We start from the raw sequence: 13216 nt of genomic DNA, 5'->3' as shown, positions 1-13216 counted from the left end.
GAGAATGGCAAGAACAATCCCGAAATAGAGATGACATGACAAAGAGACTCAGCATGACAAGAGCTTGTGACAGAAGGGAAGGAAGGAAGGAACATGGCTGGCGTAAAATGGCTGCTCATGAAGGATGATGGTTCTCCTCCAGACTGGCCAAGCTTTGCCGCCTTCTGTATGAAAGTGAACATGAAGCCGTAGCCCCAGCCCAGGTGTCCACAGGGAAAGGGTTCACAGCAGATGTGCAGGAAAACGCTCAGTGCTTGGAAACGAGCCTGCCTTGCTGCTGATGTTCTACCCTCTGAGACCGGAAGTTCTTTTCCCAGAAACTCAAGAGGGAATGCTTCTCAAATAACCAGTTGTTACTCACTCTGTGTGTGTGTGTGTGTGTGTGTGTGTGTGTGTGTGTTACCCTGGTTGTCCTGAAACTTGCTATGTACAGCAGACTGGTCTCAAACTCACAAAGATCAGCTTGGATGAAATGATCTTCATGCCTGGATGAAAAGAAAGGACCACCATACCACACCTGGTTTGTTTTTTAATACTGTTTTCTGAAAGATTATAATATCATTCCATCACTTCTCCCTTCCCATCCCTTCTTTCCCATTCTCCCGTGTACATCCCACCTTTTAAATCCACGGCCTCTTTTTCTTTAACTGTTGTTAGGAACACACATAAATACAGCCTGCTCAGTCTGTATAATGTTACTTGTGTGCATATGATTATTTCAGAGCTGACCATTTGATAGTGGATAACCAAGTGGCGTGTTCTTCCCTGGGAAAGACTGTTTCTCCCCCTCACAGCTTCCCTTGGTGGCAGTGACTCTGCCTGGGGTTGAAGCCTCACAGAGGTCTTCCCCTTCCACCCTAGCGTGTCTGCCAGTGTTGTCCTTCTTCCAGGCTTGTTTAGGTAGCCATGTTGGTGAGATTTCATGGCTGTGGCTTCTCTGACATTTGTAGGAGACAGAATCTTACAGCAAACTCCCAGTGCCTCAGGCCCCTACCATCTCCCTCTCTCTTCTCCCACAATGATTCCTGAGCTGTAGGTGTAGAAGTTGTATTTTTTGGTGTATCATTTGTTACGGGGCTCCACACATCTCCATTTTGATAGATGGTGGTTTTCTGTAATGGTCTCTGTTGCAAAGAGAAGTTTCTTCAAAGAGGGCCAGTCATGAAGTTTTAAAAATAAGTTTTATATGAAATAATTGGCTGCGTGGCTTTTAGATGACTCACGACTCTGTTGTTATTGTTGGCCATGCAACATATTTCCTAGTTACAGCACAGCATTATACCAGACTCATACAGGGCCAGGCATAAATTACATTTTTTAAATATAAAATTTCAAAACGGGTATTGTAGTGTGTCCTTATAATATCAGCATTTAGGAGGCAGAGCAGATGGGGGCAAAGATACTATTCAAATTCAGGCCAGCCAGGGTTGCAATGTGAGATTCAGTCTCAAAACAATAACCAATAAACAAAAGCAAACAAGAAAAAAAAAACCGGAAGCATGCTGTTGCGATTCCTGGACTTCGCTGGCTTCTCGCTCTCTTGCTCTCCTTATTTTACATAACCCTATCTTCCTGGAGCCCTGAGCTTCCAAAGCAGAATATCCCAGTTGGTGACTTCAAAGAGGAAGTTGAGGCTTCCTCTTTGATAAGTGTCTTTAATCTCAAGCGAGGCAGAGGCAGGTAGATCTTTGTAAGGTCAAGGTCAGCAGGGCCTATACACAGTGAGACCTTATCTCAAAAAAAAAAAAGAAAAGAAAAGAAAAAGAAAAAAAGAAGAAGTAAAGTATCACAGGAAGCCAGATAAATTCTTTCCTATCTTTTCAGAATAATTCTTGGGAATAATACTTCACCTTCCTTCTGATGGCACCGGATAACTGCAGTCTTGCTCGGCCCTCTCTTGTCAGTCTGGGAAGGAAACCCACACTTGGAGGAAAGACAAAAAAAAAAAAAAATCACAGAAACAGGTTGAGGTAGAACCATAGGAAGTCTCCTAGCTTGACCAGATTTGGGTCGAATCGTGTCTCTTCCCAAGCAGAGCTGACGGGTAGAGAGGCATGCTGAGACCCAAGGCAAGGGAAAGATGGAGTGGGAATCCCTAAGATTTCCTGAGTGGTCCCCGGAAAGTAAGTAATGAAAGGTCTGAAATCTTTCCAAAATGTGACAACCACAAGGCCTTGAAGGCGCTGTTTGCAGAGTCGCAGATACACGGTCCACACGGCAGGGATGGAGTGTTCAGTCGTTATGCTTTGGCAAAGTTTGACAGCTCTGGGAATGCGAGGCTGGAGCCAGAGCAGGTTATGGAGGAGCTGTTGCTTCTGAAGATGAGAGTTGGTCAGCGGGGGAATCTCCAAGTTTCTTGTCATCATCATCTTGTCCCTGGCCCCCAAACTCATAGGAAATCTCGATGGAGATAGCTCAGCAGTTCAACTGGAGTTGGTGGTCCTCCAGGATTTACGGCAAGGGACAACCTCAGCGTGTCACCTCCGGACCTCTGTAGTCAACGCACAAGACTCAAAGCAGGCAGCCGGTGCCAGGAGTAACTCATTAGAGGAAATGGAAGGGCTTGAAGAAACGTGGGCAGGAGGCCCATTACAATGGTAAAATGAAGAAGCAGAAGGATTCAGAGGAAAACAGAAGATGACTTTTTAAGGAAACGTTGAGTAGGATGCTATTGACTACTGAATTTGCCACAGCGTAGAACAGCTGAGGGTTTGGCGCCGGGGTACAGCGCTTACAGAGCGTGGACAAGGCCCTGGGCTCAATCGCTACTACCACTAACAGAGAGAGAGAGAGAGAGAGAGAGAGAGAGAGAGAGAGAGAGAGAGAGAGAGAGAGAGAACACTGGCAAGGAAATTTTCAAGTGAAAACATTAAATTATAGAACAAGATATGTGATTTGCTCTCTGATGAAATTTAAAATAGGTGGAATTATTTGTATTTATCAAGAACAAGAGAGTTAAGAATGTCTGATGTGACATTTCAAAAAAAGGGCAATTTCATGTGTGACACACACTGCTTTGTAAGGTGGTTTCATAAGAACATTTAATACATTTTGCATGAAAAATTAAGTACATGACGAAAAACACTTCAGTTGAAAAGCAGGAACTAAATTTGTACTAACCAGCCTTTTTTCCTAAACAGGTAAAAACCAGAAAGCTCATAAGAGTGAGCGTTTTTAATGTCCTAACCTCACGTTATGAATGACAAGTGGGTATAATTCTGTTTGCTATCTCTTGGAGCATTTTTAATTTGATTGGTTGTTTGGATATATGCAATGCTACTCATATTAAGTCGAATTTACCCGAAGTAACTTTATAGTTACCACTTGGCTAAACTTGACAGGCTAAATGTTTTAGTATTATTTCTTTTATTTTTTGAGATTATGATATAGTGACATTGTTTCTTCCTTTCCTCCTGCGAAATCCTCCCATATCTTCCTCCTTGCTCTTTTTCAAATCCGTGGCCTAAATAGGTGAGTACAGCCTGCTCAGTTACTTGTGTGTATGTTTTCAGGCAGGGATGACCATTAGGGACTGGATTACCCATTGATGTGCTTCTCGCAAATAGTAAGGTTGCTCTAATGAAACTGGCTGCCCTCCATGAAGATATTTGTGCGTGTGAAATACACCGTGGGATGCTGGCGAAGGAAGGCAAAGCCAGACAAGCAAGGCTTGGAAGGCATATTGATGGGAGGGCACCAATCAATTCAGTTGAATTCCCTGGTAACTTGGTCATTCACCTTAGAAGCCAGAAAAAAGTAAGGCACACAAATCCCAGTAGCACATTCGGTGGTTTAATAAAGAGACATTGATGGATTCAACAATCAGGAACCCAGCAGATGGATGCAGACCCTGACATTGAGGACCCAGGGCCAAACCACTTCTGCACCTTCTATAGAACCACAAAACCATTTTCAAAGCATCCCGTTTGTTTATTCTTTAAAACTATCTTTTCGAGCTGGGCGTTGGTGGCGCACACCTTTAATCCCAGCACTTGGGAAGCAGGGGCAGGTAGATCTGTGAGTCTGAGGCCAGTCTAGTCTACAGAGTTCCAGGCCAGCCAGAGTTACACCGAGAAACCCTGTATCGGAAAAACAAACAAAGAAGAATAAAACGAGAAGAAAAAGAAAAGCATCTTTTCTTCATTCTTTGGCAATTTCATCTGTATACATAATGTGCCATGGTCATATCTACCCCTGCCTGTTTGTGTTTGTATGTCTACTGAATTCAGTTAAGTGTGCCCTATGGGGTTTATGGAATGTCATCTGGTCTTGGCTCAGCCTGGGGCAGGTAACAATAGCTGCAGTGGTTCATGAGTGTGACGGTCATAGCATGTCCAAGAGACAGGATTTCATAATCCCTTGCACACACAAGGACATCTTACCATCTTATAAATGTGCTGTCAGCTCTTTTTTACTTCTATGCCACTAAACCACAGTCATTTCAAATCTATCCTCTCTTTTAAGTCACACATAATTAAATTATCCCAGCAATGCCCTTTAGCCATAAGCTATCAGCGGTTCATTAAATGATCAACCTGCGCATTGATTACTTATCAGTTCTTAACTACAAAGGCCAATTTTTATGCTCCTTCCCTCTAGTTAATCTAGCAGCCCGTCACCTTCTCAGTCTCATGTGCAGAAATCTCCCTATCCACGAGATAAGCGGGATTACCTACTACTTGTGTCCCGATGGGACTATATGTCTGAGTCATCCCGAGTCTGGAACAGAGTAACAGGTATATTTGATTGGGTCCTCCATTTGAAATGGAGACAATTCCCAACAGACAGTGATCTGGCTTATAATTTTCACAACCCAAAAAAAGAAATGATCTTTATTCAGTGGAAACCATGCCGTGACTGTCTCCTGCCCATCTCTGCCTGACACAGGGATCTGAAGGGTGATACACATACATGCATATATACATATATGCATACATACATACATACACAATGTGGTGCCCAACTGTCAGGAAAGTCAAGCATTCTGAACATGTTTCTGATAGGTGGTTTTTAATAAGGTAAATGTACATGGGTGGGATGCTGGGATCCAACAAGGGCCTCACGAAGGCTACACAGACCCTTAACCACTAAACAGGGTAGAAAAAAGCAAGTGAAATGGCCCAGCAAGTAAAGGTGTTTACTGTGCAAGCCTGGAGATCTGTCCTCAACACACCAAACCCAGGTAAGGTGAGAGGAAAGAACCAAACCTGTGAAGTTGTCCTCTGACCTTCACACACACGCCTCAGCGTGAGTGCCCTCCTCCACATCATGGATACACACACACACACACACACACACACACACGTACGCACGCACGCAAATTACTAAACAAATAATAAAAATTCAGGTGTTCCTTGGTTTGCAATGAAACTATGTCGTAAGTGGAAAATATATAGTATGGTATTTACAGAATTCAAACCGACACAGCTTCTGAAATCCTACTTGCCATTAAGACACTACAAAACCAGCCCTATCAGCACAGGGCCTCTGGGCTAGCAAAACAGCCCGGAATTGAAAACCTCTGACCCGGGTCTTGGATCCATTCCAACTAAACAGTATGGGAGGGGAACAGAGAGGCAACCGCCTGGAAGGAAATACAATAAGGCATAACGACAGAAGATGTGGCTGAAACAATTTTGGTCTGTACTAATCAGCACTCATTAAACCAAAGAACACAAAGCACTATTTCCAGAGGGGGATGTGTGTGTGTGTGTGTGTGTGTGTGTGTGTGTGTGTGTGTGTGTGTATACATATAATATAGATAGATAGATAGATAGGTAGATAGATAGATAGATAGATAGATAGATAGATAGATAGATAGATAGATAGATAGATAGTCAATAACCAAGCATGTCAAAAGCTTATGCCGCATACAGGGCTAGCCATGCAAGAGTAAAATGGTCTACAGCACCTCTACTCTCAGAAAGCCTGCCAACTCTGCAGATCAACAAACATTATCCAAGAAAATCAAGTCTCTTGTCTTAGTGTCAGATGACTTTTATTTCCAGTTTGGGGAGTTATTTTCATAAAGAAATGAGCAAGCCAAAATTATGAAACATTTTTATTTAAAAAAAATAGAGGACTAGGGGGTGCAACTCCGTTGTTAGGGTGCCTACTCAGAATGCTCTAAGCCCTGTATCTGGTCCCCTGCTCACACACGAAAAAGCTGGGCAGAAGCGGATCTATAACCCCTGCACTCAGGAAGTAGTGTGAAGATCAGAGTTCAAGGCCATCATCAGCTACAGGGAGAGCTTGAATCCAGGCTGGGCTAGTTTGAGGCTATTTTTAAAAGAAAAAAAGAAACGAAATTTAAAAGCACATTTCCTCCTTCAAACATTTGACTCAACAGAGTTCTTAAACGTACACACTTCCAGAAGTTACAAACATGTAAACAACATGCCTGTTGAGTCCAACACAATAAGACTGACCTAGGAATTCCAAACCGGTGAGATTTTATCTCAAAACAATAAAAAAGGAAGAAAGGAGAGAAAGGAAAAAGTTAAAAATCAATGCTCTCTAGGCAAAAGTCATATTAAAAAAAAATACAAAAAATACTTTTTTTTTAAAACCGGGCGTGTTGGGGCACACCTTTAATTCCAGCACTCAGGTGGCAGAGGCAGGTTGATCTTTGTGAGTTCAAGGCCAGTCCGGTCTATGGAGTGAGTTCCAGGACAGCCAAAGATACACAGAGAAACCCTGACTCGCAAAACCAAATATACATATACATACATACATATAATACACATATGTACGCATATACATATACTTTTAAAATAAGATGGTACAGAATGAATTAAGTTTTTAAGAACAAAATTTTGTGACAATCCCATCCAAAGTCCTATTTTACATTTTACTAAGTGCGTGTGTAGGTATACATTTGCCAGCCACAGCAAACGTGTATGTGGTGGTCAGAGCAAACTTTTGGGAGTGTGTTCTCTCCTTCTATTATGTGGGGATCGAACTCAGGTTTTTAGGCTTGGAGGCGAGCGCCTTTGTTCTGAGTCAGCCTGTGCCCAAAGTCCTTCACAAAATGGCTTTGACATTTGGCATTGTTGTATGAATTTCTATATAGCAAGCACAGTTCTCTTATTTATGTACTTGTCATCAATTGTGTTTAAATTCTGGGGTTTTTGTCTTGTGTTGCTTTACTTAGCTTTTTCTGTCTGATGATTTGCTGGCAAGCTGGGGATTAAACCTAGGGTCTCATACATGCTAAGGAAACACTCTGCCACTGTACACAGATTCTTTTCCCTGCATCTTTTAATCTAGAAAATTCTGTACCAAGCAGCGGCCATGGGGCAGGAGCACCACCATCACTAATTATGAAGACTTCAGCTCTTAGTTCTGCTAAAGCAGTCTTTGCTGGAAGGCAGTGCGTGTCACATGTTCCCAGCACAGCACTGTAGTTGAGACTTTGCTTTGAAAAAATTCTAATAAAGCTGAATATTAACTATATGTTGTGATTAGATATCCATAACTTTGTAAAACTTGGCTTAACAGTGAGAAATTGTCTCCAAAGAAACCAATCAATGGTCCAAAAACAGGAACCCCAAAAACACAGGTTGAGAACAGGGTCGGACTCACTTGTTTTGTTATCCTTCTGAAGGTGACGTAAGAAGAAACACAGAAAGCCATGGGACAAAAAATTTACATCCTGGTTAAGGGCTGAGAAAATTGAGGACTCCTGGGACGAAACTCTCACCTAAGCAGAGACACACCACTAGCACAGACCCCTGGGGCGGAAACATAAGGCTGCAGGATCCGACTTAACACACTGACATTTACAGAGAGGGAGAACACAGAGAGGGGTGAATCAAGGCCACAGCTCACCCCCAAGCCCTTTCTGCTCTCTCCTTCAGAGACCCTAACGTATGCCCTGTCTGCTATTTTCAGTGGAAAAAAGAGTGCTTTCCCTCTCTCTCTTTCTAATGGCTGTCAGTGAGTTTAGCCAGAATGTGTTTATCTAAACCCTGGGCTCTTGCTTCAGCCTAGGAGGAAGCATCGACGTGACTCAGAGGGTGTCAGCACTTGTCATGGGAGCACCATGACCTGAGTTCCATCTCTGGAGCACAGAGTGAAAGGAAAGAACCATCTCCTCAAAGATATCCTTTGACTCCCCACCACACACACACGCATACACATACATGCGTGCACACACGTACGCATACACACACATACACACACGCACACACACGCTTACGCGCACACACACATGCACATACACACAGGTACACATACACATCCAAGAAAATTTCCATAGAAGAGTAACAATTCTCGGGTTGGAGAGATGGCTCAGCCATTTAAAGCACTGGCTGCTCTTCCAGAGGACCTAAGTTCAATTCCCAGCACCCACATAGTAGGTGACAACTGTCTGTAACACCTGTTCCATGGGACTTTACACACTCATACAGACATACATGCAGGCAAAACACCAGTGTACTTGAAATACAAATAAATAAATTAAAAAAAAAAAGAATAGGCCAGGTGTGGTGGCGAACACCTTTAATCCCAGGACTCAGAAGAGGCAGAGGCAGGAGTATCTCAGTGAGCTCAAGATCACCCTGGGCTAAAAAACGAGTTTCAGTACAGCCAGAGCTGCTACACAAAGAAACCCTGTCTTGAAAAACCAAAAAGAAAAAAAAAAGAAAGAAAAAAGGAAAAAAAGAAAGAGAGAGAAAGAAAGAATAGTAACAATTCTTAAATCCGGTCATTTTTGGTTTGAATGATCATTTCTTCATACACCATTAAGTTCTCTTTTTAAAAAAAAAAGAAAAGAAAGAAATAAGTAAAATATCCGTATTCTTAAAACAAGAGGCCTGGAAGCAATGCCTAGGCCACAGTAGCCACTGCTCCATCTTTTGCTGGGCAGTTTTTGGTGCTGTAGTTAACCAGTTTCTCCTTAGCTTTTTTTTTCCACTTGGTGTAATTCAGTAATGGGCTGGGCTCTAAGAAAAACAGAACCTAAGACACGGTCTTATAAAACAGAATCCCAATTTGAACTCAAAATGCTGACAGAGTGTCCCCATGACTGCAAGTTCTGTCCCCTCAGCGCGGGGCTCCTTTTCATGTCATGGGAGAGTTCGGGGAGGGCGCATGAGAGAGGCCGGGACAGTGACTAGAGGCAGGCATCAGATTTCAAAACTGGGGCACTGAATTGTTCTTACAGCCCCCAAATTAAATGCTGAGATGGGAGAGCCTGCTGACTCAGAGCACACTTGAAAGACCCAGGCGAGGTCCCCAGACCCCATTGGTAATCAGGGCAAACAGCTGAAGGAATCAAACCAACAGGTCCCAAACCGGGGAAGAGGCTGAACCATATGGCTTGTAATCAAACAGGAAAAGAGGGGAAACTTCTTCCTATATACCAGGAAAACAACAAAGGCAGGCATGCGTTGTGAGGATCCAGCGTGGGGGTGGAAAGAAAGAAAGAAAGAAGAGAAAGAAAGAAAGAAAGAAAGAAAGAAAGAAAGAAAGAAAGAAAGAAAGAAAGAAAGAAAGAAAGAAAGAGGAAAGAAAGAGAATAGTAGCTCTTTCAAAACAAAATTTTTCAACTGGATACAGTGGCGGACACACATACAAAAGAATAAATTTTCCCCGACTTGGTATCATTTTGGTTTTAGCCACAAACACACTAAATAATGCGTGCTAGCGTTTCCCATTCTGTGAAGCAAAGAGAAAGAAAAGTAGAAGTTTGTATTCTTGGCCTTAATTTCTAACTTAAGAATTTTGAAAAGCATCCACTTTGTCCTAGCCCCATGCACAAAGTGATGTCACGGAGTGACATTGGCCTGCGAGTCAGGATGAAAGTCAGAGGCAATCTCCAACCAGCTATTCTCTGCCCTGTGGTTCTCTTAGGCCCAGGATGAAGGGCTAAAGTGGGAGAAGGGCTTCTCCTTCTTGAGTTGTGCCTTGCAGACAAACCCCAGTGCTGTGGTTTTGTGGGTCTGAGCTGTCTCCCTTGCACCCCTTACTGCCCAGATGACTGCATCTGATGGAACCTAATTCCCAGAAGCAAAGAGTCAGGGCACAAGCCATCACTTCTGGGTCAGAGACAGCTAGCCGGCCAAGCGCCTGTTGCCTCCAGGAAGTGTGTGAAAAGAATGCGGGTCTGTGGATTCAGTCCTCAGGCAGCGACATGCCAAGAGTTTCCCAAGCATGGGGAGAGTCAAAAGCATTTATTGGTGTCTCTCCTTGATAAGAAGCCATGATAGCAAGCGCAGACTCTGATGTTAGGAGAAGGGAAGGAGCGATTAAATCGCGGTAAGCCGTTTGTGACAGCCTTAAATGACAGGTTAGTGACAGGACAGGTATTTCCAGGTCCTTACCGCACAGCAGAGTCAGTAGGGAAGTTAAAGCAAACGAGGCCAACACAGCTTTACACAGCTTTTCCGCCTTACCTCATTTAACCACTCAAGGCCTTCTGTCCCACCCCAGCTCAGAAGCAAGGAGGTGGGGGGGAGGGTGTTGGAAGGGAAACAACATAATGGAATTATACTGGCCACTTTTCTGTCTTGAAGGAAAGAGGCCAGCTTGTGTATTTATCTCCGTTCACGCACCTGCTTGGCATTTCAGGGTGTGATATTTCACGAAAATACATACAGCTGACAACAGGCAACCATGGGTCTAATAAAGAGAATCTGGGAAGCTCTGGCACTGAGTTGTTTGGTTTTCTAAAAAGCCCCTTTCCTCCGTTTTCTCTTAAAGGTCTTCGAAGAGAAGAATTAATAGGTTTCCTTCTTGCAACTTTTTTTAAAATTGGTACCCCACACTGGCCTCAAACTCTAAGTACTCAAGGATGACCTTGAATTCCTAATCTCCGTGCTCCTGCACCCTGAGGATTCAAAGTTATCTGTGATTCTTGAGCAGGGGGATGCATTTGGGGTGAGGAAAGATACTGGCTTTTGTATGTATATCCGTCTTAACAGCTGCTCAGGGTTTTACCCTGTGATGGTTCTATGTTATAGCTGTGTGTGGTGACTCGGACCTGTGATCCAAGCACGTGGGAGTTGAGAAACTGAAGTAGAACTGCCGGAAATTTGAGAAAGCCTTCTCCAAACCTCATCCCCCATCTTCATCATGTCAAAAACCAAACAGCTAAACAAAAGGTCTGTATCGTCAACAAATCTTTCCAGGGCTGCCAAATATATACTTAAGATGTGGGTCAGAGCTCTTTAACTGTCCAATACAATCAGCAAGAAAATATCGGAACTTCTGGAATGCAGACGATGCCAGATGTTTGTTATCTTGAAAGAAAAAGGCTTCATAAATACCAGTCACTACCTGGAAGAGCATCCTCGGGGGCCAGTCATGGTCCTCGGTGTTTTCCATGCATTATCACACTTAATCTTTACAATAAGCTGCAGGGCAGGTGTAACTCTCCTTACTCTACAAGGGAGGGAGGTGAGTTTCTAAAGACGAAGTACCTTATGGAAGGAATTCTCACTAGCAAGTACGCTAAATTCAAGTCTTCGTGGCTGTGTGTGTGTGTGTGTGTGTGTGTGTGTGTGCGTGTGTGTGTGTGTGTGTTCCAAGCCACTATTCTCTACTTCCTCATTAACAGGTTCTGCGGGAGGCAAACACACTGATACACCCTCAGACAGGGGGCTCTTTGCAGAATTCTCCAATCTCAGAGTTCTCTGCTCTACACAGTATGATTTGGTTGGTTGGTTTGGGTTTTAGCTTTTCGAGACAGTGTTTCTCTGTGTAGCCCTAGCTGTCCTGGAACTTGCTCTGTAGAGCAGGCTGGTTTCGAACTCACCAAGACCACCTGCCTCTGCCTCCCAAGTGCTTGGATTAAAAGTGTACCCTACCACTGCCCTACCTGTATTTTATTTCCTTCCATGTTTCAGACCAGGACTCACACAGCTCAGGTAGCCTGGAATTCACTATACAACCTAAGGATAATCCTGAGCTTCTGATCCCACCTCCCCAGTGCTGAAATTACAATTAAGTACTACACTCAGTTTTATGCTGTCCTGGGGACCCAGCACCTCATGTGTGCTAGGCAATCACTCTACCAATTAGCCCCTTCATTGTGTTTTAATTACTTCAGTATCGCAGACTTTAATTTTCTCAGATATCTAAGCTCAGCTACAAGGGGTTTGGAGAGCCAGAAAAAAAGTAAAAGAAAGCTAAGACTGTCACAGTGGGATTTTATAATATTCATCTTCTTTGCCTCTGGAAGAAAAAAAATACAAGTCAACCAGACAGTGGTGGCGCGCGCCTTTAATCCCAGCACTTGGGAGGCAGAGGCAGGCGGATCTCTGTGAGTTCGAGGCCAGCCTGGTCTACAAGAGCTAGCTCCCGGACAGGTTCCAAAGCTACAGAGAAACCCTGTCTCGAACAACAAACAAACAAACAAAAAAAAGAAAAGAAAAAAAAAATATACAAGTCAAAAATGCCGTAAAACATAAGGGATCGGTGACATGGTTCAGGCATAACACTTGCCCGACAGTGTCGAATGTGCTGGCTCCTTCAGCTGTGCATTGGTCAGTTCTGCAGCAGCGACTGTCTTACATGGACTGAATTATGCCTTCTACTCACTCCCAAAGACAACTATGGTGGTGATAAGGCCTATGATAGGAGATATACCAGAAATTAGTCAAGAAATGAAGTTCTCTTGTGTTCGTTCATACTCTAGAGTTACATATCAATCTGGATGTGCCTTTGGGGCAGGAGTTCTAGATTAGTCCACACTGGAAAGACGACCAAGTTAATCTTGACTGAGTTCCAGACATCAAAGACTGCAGAATACACTTCCAAGAACACCAGAGGAAGCAATGAGAAGCAGAAATCAAACTGGCGAGTTGTCTTTTGTTTTTCCATTTGTTTGTTTGGAGACAAGCTCTCTCTACACAGTCCTGGCCGTCCTGGAACTCCCTTTGTAGACCAGGCTGGCCTGGAATTCAGATATCTTCCTGCCTCTGCTTCCGGAGCACTAAGACTAAAGGCAAACAAATCAGTTATGTTTTGTTGAGACAGGGCCTTGCTTTGTAGCTCTGGCAAGTTTGTTACTCACTGTGTAGCCCAGGATGGCCTCAGATTCAGGTCACTCTTTCTACCTCTGCCTTCCAAGTGCTAGGATTATAGCTCTGTACAACCGTGTCAAGTCAGAATGGATTGGAGAAAATGCATCCCGACTCTGGCAGTCTACACACTTGTTTGGGTCTCCCCTTGCCCCTGAAATGCCCCGCAATGTCAGTACGCAGACATTTGT

Source organism: Myodes glareolus, chromosome 12, assembly GCF_982192425.1.
Source record: "Myodes glareolus chromosome 12, mMyoGla1.1, whole genome shotgun sequence".
In the NCBI taxonomy this organism is placed as follows: Eukaryota; Metazoa; Chordata; class Mammalia; order Rodentia; family Cricetidae; genus Myodes; species Myodes glareolus.
Note: the sequence above shows the minus strand (reverse complement) of the source record.